The sequence below is a fragment of the Schistocerca americana genome, chromosome 1 (genome assembly GCF_021461395.2).
Source record: "Schistocerca americana isolate TAMUIC-IGC-003095 chromosome 1, iqSchAmer2.1, whole genome shotgun sequence".
Classification (NCBI taxonomy): domain Eukaryota; kingdom Metazoa; phylum Arthropoda; class Insecta; order Orthoptera; family Acrididae; genus Schistocerca; species Schistocerca americana.
In genome coordinates this window covers 112,688,044-112,701,283 of record NC_060119.1, presented here as the reverse complement: position 1 = coordinate 112,701,283, position 13,240 = coordinate 112,688,044, and the positions used below count along the sequence as shown (strand labels likewise).

At 48.8% G+C, this 13,240-nt stretch overlaps 12 non-coding genes across 12 annotated transcripts; all 12 read right to left on the bottom strand.

Moving 5' to 3' along the window:
• Nucleotides 1-373: 373 nt before the first annotated feature.
• Trnar-ccu lies at nt 374-446 on the bottom strand. Its single transcript has one exon. It is a non-coding gene; the product is annotated as a tRNA-Arg (tRNA).
• Nucleotides 447-948: 502 nt separating this feature from the next.
• Nucleotides 949-1,021, bottom strand: Trnar-ccu. Its single transcript has one exon. It is a non-coding gene; the product is annotated as a tRNA-Arg (tRNA).
• Nucleotides 1,022-1,523: 502 nt separating this feature from the next.
• On the bottom strand, nt 1,524-1,596 carry Trnar-ccu. Its single transcript has one exon. It is a non-coding gene; the product is annotated as a tRNA-Arg (tRNA).
• A 502-nt stretch (nt 1,597-2,098) lies between these two features.
• Trnar-ccu lies at nt 2,099-2,171 on the bottom strand. The gene has a single exon. It is a non-coding gene; the product is annotated as a tRNA-Arg (tRNA).
• A 502-nt stretch (nt 2,172-2,673) lies between these two features.
• On the bottom strand, nt 2,674-2,746 carry Trnar-ccu. The gene has a single exon. It is a non-coding gene; the product is annotated as a tRNA-Arg (tRNA).
• Nucleotides 2,747-3,248: 502 nt separating this feature from the next.
• Trnar-ccu lies at nt 3,249-3,321 on the bottom strand. The gene has a single exon. It is a non-coding gene; the product is annotated as a tRNA-Arg (tRNA).
• A 6,505-nt stretch (nt 3,322-9,826) lies between these two features.
• Nucleotides 9,827-9,899, bottom strand: Trnar-ccu. Its single transcript has one exon. It is a non-coding gene; the product is annotated as a tRNA-Arg (tRNA).
• A 502-nt stretch (nt 9,900-10,401) lies between these two features.
• On the bottom strand, nt 10,402-10,474 carry Trnar-ccu. The gene has a single exon. It is a non-coding gene; the product is annotated as a tRNA-Arg (tRNA).
• A 502-nt stretch (nt 10,475-10,976) lies between these two features.
• Nucleotides 10,977-11,049, bottom strand: Trnar-ccu. The gene has a single exon. It is a non-coding gene; the product is annotated as a tRNA-Arg (tRNA).
• Nucleotides 11,050-11,551: 502 nt separating this feature from the next.
• On the bottom strand, nt 11,552-11,624 carry Trnar-ccu. Its single transcript has one exon. It is a non-coding gene; the product is annotated as a tRNA-Arg (tRNA).
• Nucleotides 11,625-12,126: 502 nt separating this feature from the next.
• On the bottom strand, nt 12,127-12,199 carry Trnar-ccu. Its single transcript has one exon. It is a non-coding gene; the product is annotated as a tRNA-Arg (tRNA).
• Nucleotides 12,200-12,701: 502 nt separating this feature from the next.
• On the bottom strand, nt 12,702-12,774 carry Trnar-ccu. The gene has a single exon. It is a non-coding gene; the product is annotated as a tRNA-Arg (tRNA).
• Nucleotides 12,775-13,240: the final 466 nt, after the last annotated feature.

The following is a 13,240-nucleotide window of genomic DNA, read 5'->3' as shown; positions in this document are numbered from 1 at the left end:
CTCAGACGTATCCAAGTCCAGGCGCCTACTTTCTGCTGGCAATTCTTATACCTGCCGTCTTAGGCTATTCCCTTTCTGGACTGTAAGTCCTGCACACAAGACAGGTAAGTGACTATTCATATGGGTCATACTGTTTACCAACAAGCAATTTCAAAATAGCGTTTCCTTTCACAGCGCCATCACGCTTTGAAACACTTCCGCTGCTAATAGGTCGATTGATAATGGCCGTCGTTTCGTTTTTGGTTGTCAGTAAGTGCGTATTTTCATATCGTCGTCATACCTGTGATACCTGTAAGCACTCAGAAACGCCAGCTTTCTCAACTATTACAGCTGTATGTGGTGAGAGTGATTTTGCCCCAGTGAGTAAAACGTGTACCTCTGGTGGGACTCGAACCCACAATCCCCGGTTTAGGAGACCGATGCCTTATCCATTAGGCCACAGAGGCTGACTGGCGCTAAGCTGGCGGTGTGCTCGCTCAAATCAACACTTGCCAAGTGTACCCTTCCTGATGCGCTACTCTACGTCTGCAGAGAGTCAGGACGTCGCATGAGCCTTTCCTGTGTGCCTGTACATACTCAGACGTATCCAAGTCCAGGCGCCTACTTTCTGCTGGCAATTCTTATACCTGCCGTCTTAGGCTATTCCCTTTCTGGACTGTAAGTCCTGCACACAAGACAGGTAAGTGACTATTCATATGGGTCATACTGTTTACCAACAAGCAATTTCAAAATAGCGTTTCCTTTCACAGCGCTATCACGCTTTGAAACACTTCCGCTGCTAATAGGTCGATTGATAATGGCCGTCGTTTCGTTTTTGGTTGTCAGTAAGTGCGTATTTTCATATCGTCGTCATACCTGTGATACCTGTAAGCACTCAGAAACGCCAGCTTTCTCAACTATTACAGCTGTATGTGGTGAGAGTGATTTTGCCCCAGTGAGTAAAACGTGTACCTCTGGTGGGACTCGAACCCACAATCCCCGGTTTAGGAGACCGATGCCTTATCCATTAGGCCACAGAGGCTGACTGGCGCTAAGCTGGCGGTGTGCTCGCTCAAATCAACACTTGCCAAGTGTACCCTTCCTGATGCGCTACTCTACGTCTGCAGAGAGTCAGGACGTCGCATGAGCCTTTCCTGTGTGCCTGTACATACTCAGACGTATCCAAGTCCAGGCGCCTACTTTCTGCTGGCAATTCTTATACCTGCCGTCTTAGGCTATTCCCTTTCTGGACTGTAAGTCCTGCACACAAGACAGGTAAGTGACTATTCATATGGGTCATACTGTTTACCAACAAGCAATTTCAAAATAGCGTTTCCTTTCACAGCGCCATCACGCTTTGAAACACTTCCGCTGCTAATAGGTCGATTGATAATGGCCGTCGTTTCGTTTTTGGTTGTCAGTAAGTGCGTATTTTCATATCGTCGTCATACCTGTGATACCTGTAAGCACTCAGAAACGCCAGCTTTCTCAACTATTACAGCTGTATGTGGTGAGAGTGATTTTGCCCCAGTGAGTAAAACGTGTACCTCTGGTGGGACTCGAACCCACAATCCCCGGTTTAGGAGACCGATGCCTTATCCATTAGGCCACAGAGGCTGACTGGCGCTAAGCTGGCGGTGTGCTCGCTCAAATCAACACTTGCCAAGTGTACCCTTCCTGATGCGCTACTCTACGTCTGCAGAGAGTCAGGACGTCGCATGAGCCTTTCCTGTGTGCCTGTACATACTCAGACGTATCCAAGTCCAGGCGCCTACTTTCTGCTGGCAATTCTTATACCTGCCGTCTTAGGCTATTCCCTTTCTGGACTGTAAGTCCTGCACACAAGACAGGTAAGTGACTATTCATATGGGTCATACTGTTTACCAACAAGCAATTTCAAAATAGCGTTTCCTTTCACAGCGCCATCACGCTTTGAAACACTTCCGCTGCTAATAGGTCGATTGATAATGGCCGTCGTTTCGTTTTTGGTTGTCAGTAAGTGCGTATTTTCATATCGTCGTCATACCTGTGATACCTGTAAGCACTCAGAAACGCCAGCTTTCTCAACTATTACAGCTGTATGTGGTGAGAGTGATTTTGCCCCAGTGAGTAAAACGTGTACCTCTGGTGGGACTCGAACCCACAATCCCCGGTTTAGGAGACCGATGCCTTATCCATTAGGCCACAGAGGCTGACTGGCGCTAAGCTGGCGGTGTGCTCGCTCAAATCAACACTTGCCAAGTGTACCCTTCCTGATGCGCTACTCTACGTCTGCAGAGAGTCAGGACGTCGCATGAGCCTTTCCTGTGTGCCTGTACATACTCAGACGTATCCAAGTCCAGGCGCCTACTTTCTGCTGGCAATTCTTATACCTGCCGTCTTAGGCTATTCCCTTTCTGGACTGTAAGTCCTGCACACAAGACAGGTAAGTGACTATTCATATGGGTCATACTGTTTACCAACAAGCAATTTCAAAATAGCGTTTCCTTTCACAGCGCCATCACGCTTTGAAACACTTCCGCTGCTAATAGGTCGATTGATAATGGCCGTCGTTTCGTTTTTGGTTGTCAGTAAGTGCGTATTTTCATATCGTCGTCATACCTGTGATACCTGTAAGCACTCAGAAACGCCAGCTTTCTCAACTATTACAGCTGTATGTGGTGAGAGTGATTTTGCCCCAGTGAGTAAAACGTGTACCTCTGGTGGGACTCGAACCCACAATCCCCGGTTTAGGAGACCGATGCCTTATCCATTAGGCCACAGAGGCTGACTGGCGCTAAGCTGGCGGTGTGCTCGCTCAAATCAACACTTGCCAAGTGTACCCTTCCTGATGCGCTACTCTACGTCTGCAGAGAGTCAGGACGTCGCATGAGCCTTTCCTGTGTGCCTGTACATACTCAGACGTATCCAAGTCCAGGCGCCTACTTTCTGCTGGCAATTCTTATACCTGCCGTCTTAGGCTATTCCCTTTCTGGACTGTAAGTCCTGCACACAAGACAGGTAAGTGACTATTCATATGGGTCATACTGTTTACCAACAAGCAATTTCAAAATAGCGTTTCCTTTCACAGCGCCATCACGCTTTGAAACACTTCCGCTGCTAATAGGTCGATTGATAATGGCCGTCGTTTCGTTTTTGGTTGTCAGTAAGTGCGTATTTTCATATCGTCGTCATACCTGTGATACCTGTAAGCACTCAGAAACGCCAGCTTTCTCAACTATTACAGCTGTATGTGGTGAGAGTGATTTTGCCCCAGTGAGTAAAACGTGTACCTCTGGTGGGACTCGAACCCACAATCCCCGGTTTAGGAGACCGATGCCTTATCCATTAGGCCACAGAGGCTGACTGGCGCTAAGCTGGCGGTGTGCTCGCTCAAATCAACACTTGCCAAGTGTACCCTTCCTGATGCGCTACTCTACGTCTGCAGAGAGTCAGGACGTCGCATGAGCCTTTCCTGTGTGCCTGTACATACTCAGACGTATCCAAGTCCAGGCGCCTACTTTCTGCTGGCAATTCTTATACCTGCCGTCTTAGGCTATTCCCTTTCTGGACTGTAAGTCCTGCACACAAGACAGGTAAGTGACTATTCATATGGGTCATACTGTTTACCAACAAGCAATTTCAAAATAGCGTTTCCTTTCACAGCGCCATCACGCTTTGAAACACTTCCGCTGCTAATAGGTCGATTGATAATGGCCGTCGTTTCGTTTTTGGTTGTCAGTAAGTGCGTATTTTCATATCGTCGTCATACCTGTGATACCTGTAAGCACTCAGAAACGCCAGCTTTCTCAACTATTACAGCTGTATGTGGTGAGAGTGATTTTGCCCCAGTGAGTAAAACGTGTACCTCTGGTGGGACTCGAACCCACAATCCCCGGTTTAGGAGACCGATGCCTTATCCATTTTTTTTTTTTTTTTTTTTTTTTTTTTTTTACGCCCTAACCACTTTTTTTTTTTTTTTAACCACTTTTTTTTTTTAATTTTTTTTTTTTTTTTTTTTTTTTTTTTTTTTTTTTTTTTTTTGGGCCTCCCTTCTCCCCACATAGCCCATCCAATCGCTCACCTTTTCTGCCTTCGTCGGCTAGCTTCTACGCTTTAAATTTATTAGTTTTTTTTTTTTTTTTTTTTTTTTTTTTTTTTTTTTTTTTTTTTTAATGGTATAACATAAAGTAAATGAAAACAAAAGGGATGAGTGGCTTCGACTCATGAATGCCATCTCCGAGAAGAAATCCTCTGTATGTGCCGCCTCCATCGGCATTGTGGTTGTTCGTTATTTTTTTCAAATTACCTTTGGCAACCGTACTTTAGGGGCCCTCTTACGTCGGAAAACTGTAAGGTCGGCTTCTCGGGGTGCAATGTGTTCACTCCGTTGCGAGTTCGTCCTGTTTCATCGTGTGGTCTCTTCTCTTTACTGTCCTGTCTTGTCTACTCTTAGCTTTACACCCGCCAATTCTGTGGGGGATCCATGATCGCTTTAATGAGAAAATTTGCGTATTCCTGTTTGTAATGTGGAAGTTTGCGAAGTCCATCGTGCTGTGTTTGTAAATATGTCGAAAAGTCTCCAATACTACGTTCTGAGTTTGTAATAATATAGTAGATTGCTTGTCCTTTCAGCCAGGTTACGGCATTTCGTTTCGTGGTAGGGTAGAGGTCATCGTCCGGTAGAAGTAGACTCTTAAGGGTGATGGCTTGAGGGGACGTGCGTTGTAGAAATGCCAAGAGGTTTCTAACCGCTTTCCAGATGTCTTGCGCCGTACCGCATACGAATGTGTGTTCATCAGTATCTTGCACGTTACAGGTTGCACAAAGGGAAGTAGCAGCCAAATGTATCGAATGTAAGCGGGAAGTCGTGGGAAGTTTCCTATTGACCACGTAATACCACAATGCTCTCACTCCCGTTGGCAAATGTGGGTGATGAACACTTCTCCATACACGTGGCCAGACTGCCTCGGGGTACTTAACTTCAATACTGTTTCGAGCGTGCGTCGTGAGCAAATATTTGTACACTGCTCGCACTGTGACTATCTGTTCCTCAGGCATTCCCAGGCGGATGTAGCTATAGTCAAGCAAAAATTGCTTGAGATGATGAAGGTCGTCTGGTATGTGATGAACATCCACAGGCGCGTCAAGATTAGCCGGCTTTATTTCGTTCAATAGAAAAGTGGTGATACTATTGGGCGAATTCTTCCATCTGCTAAATGTAGAACTGACGTACAGGGCCCGTGTCTTCGTATAGACGTCGGTGAGGTTGAGACCACCTGACGCCGACGGCAGAGTCAACGTAGAATACTTGACTTTGAAAATGTGGCCGCGGCTGACAAAGTGGCCGAAGGCAGCTAACAATCTGCTTGCCATCGGGAGGGGTAGCGGGAGTACGCGCGCCACATAGTTAACTTTAGAGACGAGATAAATTTTTACCAAGGCCACGCGTTGTATTTCGTCCAGCGACCTGAGGGTATGTTGACGTATGCTCGCGCGCACTGTATTTAGCAAATCTTTGTAATTGATTGCAATCGTGCGTCGGATGTCACGAGTAAATTTCACTCCCAAGCACTTCATGACCGTGATCACCTTGATCTGTCCAGGAATAGGGGCCTTCAATCCGCGACCGATGTTCAGGACACCGGACTTCATTACATTCAACTGAGCCCCCGCCGCCTTCCTATACTGCTCTACTATGTCCATCGCCGTCCGTATCTCAGACGTGGTTCGCACAAGAAAGGCCACATCATCCGCGTAGGCGCGGCATACAAACTTGTGACCATACATCAGGACACCCTGGAGGTGTGAGGTCAGCGCTGTTAATAGCGGCTCGATGGCGATAGCAAACAGCGCCATCGACATAGGGCAGCCCTGTCTGACCGAACTTTCAATAGTTATCGGCCCCACTGATCGCCCGTTGAGCAAAATCGTGGACTGGGAGTGGCGCAGCAGTCGTGCGATGATGGTGAGGAAACGGTGGGGGAAGTTCATTGTCTGCATGGTTTTCAGTAAATACTCATGGTTCACACGGTCGAATGCTTTGTCAAAATCGAGAGCAACCAAGGCGCACGGAATGCGACAGGCGGCAGCTACCGCTATGACGTCGCGATAGTCACACAAGGTGTCGTGAATGTTGCGGCCTATACCGACACTCGTTTGTGGCGGGGCTGTAACCGTGTTCATCACCGGTTTGAGTCTCCTAGCTATAATCCTTGCAAAGATCTTATAATCACAGTTTAGAAGTGTGAGCGGGCGGTAGTGTTTTGCGGATTGCGCCAATGGTGACTTAGGAACCGGTATGATCAAGCCCTCACTGAATTGTCGCGGGATGTCTTTGTCGGGGTCCATTAATTCCTGGCATATGCACGTCAGTTTCGGTAACAACAGTCGTTTAAATGTGCGATAGAACTCCACCGGTAGGCCGTCTGGACCAGGTGACTTGTTCTCAGGGCCCGTCAGCAGTGCATCTTCTACTTCCTCTTCTGTAGGTTCAGCCAACAATTGAAGTGCTTCCGTCTGATTCACCTTGCGGGTTATACCCGACAGTAAAGCCTCCATCGCCTCGTGATCCACAGGGCCAGCGGCGTATAGCGTCGCATAATAGTGCTTCATCTCAGCTGATATCTCACGCTGCTGCAACAACAAACATCCGTCCTCCGTCCGTAGTTCAGTGACCAGTTTCCTGCGGCGACCTGTCCGCTCCTTAAGTACGTGATAGATGGAAGGTTGCTCGCCTGCGACACCGTCACGAAGTCGCGCCCTGACTTTGCACCCGATGAGCTTTTGACGCGTCAAAGCCGTAATCGTGGCTTTTATCCGTTGTATTTCCTGGTGATTGTCTATAATCGACGCGTCCGGGCGGTATAAGTCTCGAAGGACCTGGAAATAGAACTCGACCGTCCTGGTGTACCATTCCTTCCTGTCACGGGAGTATCTCATAAAGGCCTTCCTGATCGTCGGTTTTGCACAGTTTAGCCACCATTCCAACGCCGAGGCATATTGAGAAAACCTTCTCTCACAAGCCGCCCATGACGCAGCGAAGAGTTCATGGCATGCCTGTTCGTCCAAATGCGATACATTCAACTTCCAGTATCCTCTTCCACGGTACGTCCCTTGGCGTTGGAGGTTGAGTGTACAAATGTACGCCGCGTGGTCAGAGAAGACGGTCGGCCATATCTCCGTCTGCAAAAGTCTTCGACTTAAATCCAGCGTGACGTAAATACGATCGAGTCGGCTGGCGGAGTGAGTCGTGATATGCGTGAATCCTGGCCTATCGCCATTGACGTGTTCCCAGGTATCAATAAAATGAAAGTCCCGTATTATAGCCGCTAGATCCGGACAAGTGTTAAAATGTGGCGTCTGGTCTTTCGGAGATAGGACGCAGTTGTAGTCGCCACCGAATATAATGTGGTCGTAATGGCCTACAAGCAATGGTGCAATAGCATCGTTAAAAAACGCCGCCCGTTGCGGTCTATTACCAGTCCCTGAAGGGGCATAGACGTTGACAATACGAGTATCGTAAATGGTGAGTGCCATACCTCTCGCCGTTGGGAGGTACTCTACGTCAGTCGCTAGTATCCCTTCCTTTGTGAGGATGGCTGTTCCAAGTTCTTGCACAGTCCCGGGATGAGTGAAGGCTATATATCCACTAATCGTGGCGAGGTCTATGTTCTTCACCTCTTGTAGTAAGACCACGTCGAGTTCGGCCGCATATAACATATCACGGAAGGTATGTAGCTTAAGATTGCTGCTGATACTGTTGATGTTGACAGTCCCTATCCTGTAAGCTTGTGCAGTAGTCATTCGCGGATGGAAGAAAGGAAGGCCTTTTCTGTGACTACACACACTATAGATTAGTGGTCGCTGGGGCGGGGGGGAAGCCCATCCGTATCATCCCCGACCCCGCGCATGACCGCTGTCCCCACACCAACCATAGGATCGTCATTCAAGTCCCCTCCTGGCGGAACGTTTTCCACATCATCGGCCCAGTTGCCGGTCGCCCGGAGGCCAACCTCCGTCGTGTCGCCGTCAAGTGTCTGCATGGGTATGTCATGCGGGGTTACCTCCCGTGTCGCGTGCACTACCATCCGTTCGGTGGGAGGGGTAGGTGGCTCGGCCGTCGCAAGAATGTCCGCCGGAATGAGGACCTGGTGGATGCCATCGTCTTGTGCTACCGGTGTTCCTCCAAGTGTGCGGGCAACCCGCTGAGCCTTTTCTCGCACCTCCTTCGCCGTCTGGTCCGCGTTCGGGGGCGCAATCCGTTGTTTTTTGCGTCTGCGGGGTGAGTGCCGTGGTCGGCCCATCTCATTATCGGAAGATACGGTCTGGTCCGGCTCCTGCGGGCCCTCCGGATCCTGGAGCACGACGTTTTCAGCCGCAGCAACTGCGGCATGGCCCTCGTCATCGGGAGTTACCTGTTGCACTGACTGGGCAGCGGATAAGTTTGTCGCCGTTATCTGGTTCGTGACTATGGGCGCAACGTTGGTCTCAGGTGGTGACGGGCGAGGAGCCGCCTCCTCTACTAGTAAGTGGTCCGGTTCCGGTCCTCTGACTGCCGCAACGTAACTTACCGGCAACGACTGCATAGTCGCAGGTCTTTCGGATTCTCCCACTGGTAACTGCGCTATCCTCCGCTGCATGCAGTCCGAGCGAACATGGCCTTCCTTACCACAACCTGAGCACGTTCGGGGTTGCCCGTCATACATGACAATGGCTCTACATCCACTGACGTATATATATGAAGGGACGTGACGCCGAAGATCAATTTTGATCTGCCGCACCCCATTGAGAACAGGGAAGGTATTGAAAGTTGTCCACTTCTCCGCTGTATTACTTAAGACCGTGCCATATGTAGTAAGAACTTGATTGATCTGCCCTGCAGGCACCTCAAACGGAAGCTCAAAGATCCTAATGGTCCTGACGCCAAGTCCCGCCATTTCAACCGTCACATCCCCCACGTTACCGTCACAATGGGTGAACTTAAATCGACCTCCCGAAGAGGCTATTACTCGTGCACAGCAGTCTGTGTTCGACATCTTCACATAGACTGTTCGGCTAACTATCGACAAATGGATACCGATAACGTCGCCAAATTGTAACTTCACTACATCGCGCAAAAAGGCCTCTACTTCGTATGGCTTAGGTCGTGCATAATGGTCGTCGAAACCAAATTTCAGTGTATTTGTACGGAAATGAGACTCCATCGTTACCACGTGTACATGATTAAATTCCTCGAGAAACGGCTAGTCCCACCGTGTTGACTCACCACTCGCCGCGGAGCTGGCCGGAACAGCGAGGACGTAAACAGCGCACGTCCGCTCACCTCGCCAGCCGCGAGTAGACTGTCCATTAGGCCACAGAGGCTGACTGGCGCTAAGCTGGCGGTGTGCTCGCTCAAATCAACACTTGCCAAGTGTACCCTTCCTGATGCGCTACTCTACGTCTGCAGAGAGTCAGGACGTCGCATGAGCCTTTCCTGTGTGCCTGTACATACTCAGACGTATCCAAGTCCAGGCGCCTACTTTCTGCTGGCAATTCTTATACCTGCCGTCTTAGGCTATTCCCTTTCTGGACTGTAAGTCCTGCACACAAGACAGGTAAGTGACTATTCATATGGGTCATACTGTTTACCAACAAGCAATTTCAAAATAGCGTTTCCTTTCACAGCGCCATCACGCTTTGAAACACTTCCGCTGCTAATAGGTCGATTGATAATGGCCGTCGTTTCGTTTTTGGTTGTCAGTAAGTGCGTATTTTCATATCGTCGTCATACCTGTGATACCTGTAAGCACTCAGAAACGCCAGCTTTCTCAACTATTACAGCTGTATGTGGTGAGAGTGATTTTGCCCCAGTGAGTAAAACGTGTACCTCTGGTGGGACTCGAACCCACAATCCCCGGTTTAGGAGACCGATGCCTTATCCATTAGGCCACAGAGGCTGACTGGCGCTAAGCTGGCGGTGTGCTCGCTCAAATCAACACTTGCCAAGTGTACCCTTCCTGATGCGCTACTCTACGTCTGCAGAGAGTCAGGACGTCGCATGAGCCTTTCCTGTGTGCCTGTACATACTCAGACGTATCCAAGTCCAGGCGCCTACTTTCTGCTGGCAATTCTTATACCTGCCGTCTTAGGCTATTCCCTTTCTGGACTGTAAGTCCTGCACACAAGACAGGTAAGTGACTATTCATATGGGTCATACTGTTTACCAACAAGCAATTTCAAAATAGCGTTTCCTTTCACAGCGCCATCACGCTTTGAAACACTTCCGCTGCTAATAGGTCGATTGATAATGGCCGTCGTTTCGTTTTTGGTTGTCAGTAAGTGCGTATTTTCATATCGTCGTCATACCTGTGATACCTGTAAGCACTCAGAAACGCCAGCTTTCTCAACTATTACAGCTGTATGTGGTGAGAGTGATTTTGCCCCAGTGAGTAAAACGTGTACCTCTGGTGGGACTCGAACCCACAATCCCCGGTTTAGGAGACCGATGCCTTATCCATTAGGCCACAGAGGCTGACTGGCGCTAAGCTGGCGGTGTGCTCGCTCAAATCAACACTTGCCAAGTGTACCCTTCCTGATGCGCTACTCTACGTCTGCAGAGAGTCAGGACGTCGCATGAGCCTTTCCTGTGTGCCTGTACATACTCAGACGTATCCAAGTCCAGGCGCCTACTTTCTGCTGGCAATTCTTATACCTGCCGTCTTAGGCTATTCCCTTTCTGGACTGTAAGTCCTGCACACAAGACAGGTAAGTGACTATTCATATGGGTCATACTGTTTACCAACAAGCAATTTCAAAATAGCGTTTCCTTTCACAGCGCCATCACGCTTTGAAACACTTCCGCTGCTAATAGGTCGATTGATAATGGCCGTCGTTTCGTTTTTGGTTGTCAGTAAGTGCGTATTTTCATATCGTCGTCATACCTGTGATACCTGTAAGCACTCAGAAACGCCAGCTTTCTCAACTATTACAGCTGTATGTGGTGAGAGTGATTTTGCCCCAGTGAGTAAAACGTGTACCTCTGGTGGGACTCGAACCCACAATCCCCGGTTTAGGAGACCGATGCCTTATCCATTAGGCCACAGAGGCTGACTGGCGCTAAGCTGGCGGTGTGCTCGCTCAAATCAACACTTGCCAAGTGTACCCTTCCTGATGCGCTACTCTACGTCTGCAGAGAGTCAGGACGTCGCATGAGCCTTTCCTGTGTGCCTGTACATACTCAGACGTATCCAAGTCCAGGCGCCTACTTTCTGCTGGCAATTCTTATACCTGCCGTCTTAGGCTATTCCCTTTCTGGACTGTAAGTCCTGCACACAAGACAGGTAAGTGACTATTCATATGGGTCATACTGTTTACCAACAAGCAATTTCAAAATAGCGTTTCCTTTCACAGCGCCATCACGCTTTGAAACACTTCCGCTGCTAATAGGTCGATTGATAATGGCCGTCGTTTCGTTTTTGGTTGTCAGTAAGTGCGTATTTTCATATCGTCGTCATACCTGTGATACCTGTAAGCACTCAGAAACGCCAGCTTTCTCAACTATTACAGCTGTATGTGGTGAGAGTGATTTTGCCCCAGTGAGTAAAACGTGTACCTCTGGTGGGACTCGAACCCACAATCCCCGGTTTAGGAGACCGATGCCTTATCCATTAGGCCACAGAGGCTGACTGGCGCTAAGCTGGCGGTGTGCTCGCTCAAATCAACACTTGCCAAGTGTACCCTTCCTGATGCGCTACTCTACGTCTGCAGAGAGTCAGGACGTCGCATGAGCCTTTCCTGTGTGCCTGTACATACTCAGACGTATCCAAGTCCAGGCGCCTACTTTCTGCTGGCAATTCTTATACCTGCCGTCTTAGGCTATTCCCTTTCTGGACTGTAAGTCCTGCACACAAGACAGGTAAGTGACTATTCATATGGGTCATACTGTTTACCAACAAGCAATTTCAAAATAGCGTTTCCTTTCACAGCGCCATCACGCTTTGAAACACTTCCGCTGCTAATAGGTCGATTGATAATGGCCGTCGTTTCGTTTTTGGTTGTCAGTAAGTGCGTATTTTCATATCGTCGTCATACCTGTGATACCTGTAAGCACTCAGAAACGCCAGCTTTCTCAACTATTACAGCTGTATGTGGTGAGAGTGATTTTGCCCCAGTGAGTAAAACGTGTACCTCTGGTGGGACTCGAACCCACAATCCCCGGTTTAGGAGACCGATGCCTTATCCATTAGGCCACAGAGGCTGACTGGCGCTAAGCTGGCGGTGTGCTCTCTCAAATCAACACTTGCCAAGTGTACCCTTCCTGATGCGCTACTCTACGTCTGCAGAGAGTCAGGACGTCGCATGAGCCTTTCCTGTGTGCCTGTACATACTCAGACGTATCCAAGTCCAGGCGCCTACTTTCTGCTGGCAATTCTTATACCTGCCGTCTTAGGCTATTCCCTTTCTGGACTGTAAGTCCTGCACACAAGACAGGTAAGTGACTATTCATATGGGTCATACTGTTTACCAACAAGCAATTTCAAAATAGCGTTTCCTTTCACAGCGCCATCACGCTTTGAAACACTTCCGCTGCTAATAGGTCGATTGATAATGGCCGTCGTTTCGTTTTTGGTTGTCAGTAAGTGCGTATTTTCATATCGTCGTCATACCTGTGATACCTGTAAGCACTCAGAAACGCCAGCTTTCTCAACTATTACAGCTGTATGTGGTGAGAGTGATTTTGCCCCAGTGAGTAAAACGTGTACCTCTGGTGGGACTCGAACCCACAATCCCCGGTTTAGGAGACCGATGCCTTATCCATTAGGCCACAGAGGCTGACTGGCGCTAAGCTGGCGGTGTGCTCGCTCAAATCAACACTTGCCAAGTGTACCCTTCCTGATGCGCTACTCTACGTCTGCAGAGAGTCAGGACGTCGCATGAGCCTTTCCTGTGTGCCTGTACATACTCAGACGTATCCAAGTCCAGGCGCCTACTTTCTGCTGGCAATTCTTATACCTGCCGTCTTAGGCTATTCCCTTTCTGGACTGTAAGTCCTGCACACAAGACAGGTAAGTGACTATTCATATGGGTCATACTGTTTACCAACAAGCAATTTCAAAATAGCGTTTCCTTTCACAGCGCCATCACGCTTTGAAACACTTCCGCTGCTAATAGGTCGATTGATAATGGCCGTCGTTTCGTTTTTGGTTGTCAGTAAGTGCGTATTTTCATATCGTCGTCATACCTGTGATACCTGTAAGCACTCAGAAACGCCAGCTTTCTCAACTATTACAGCTGTATG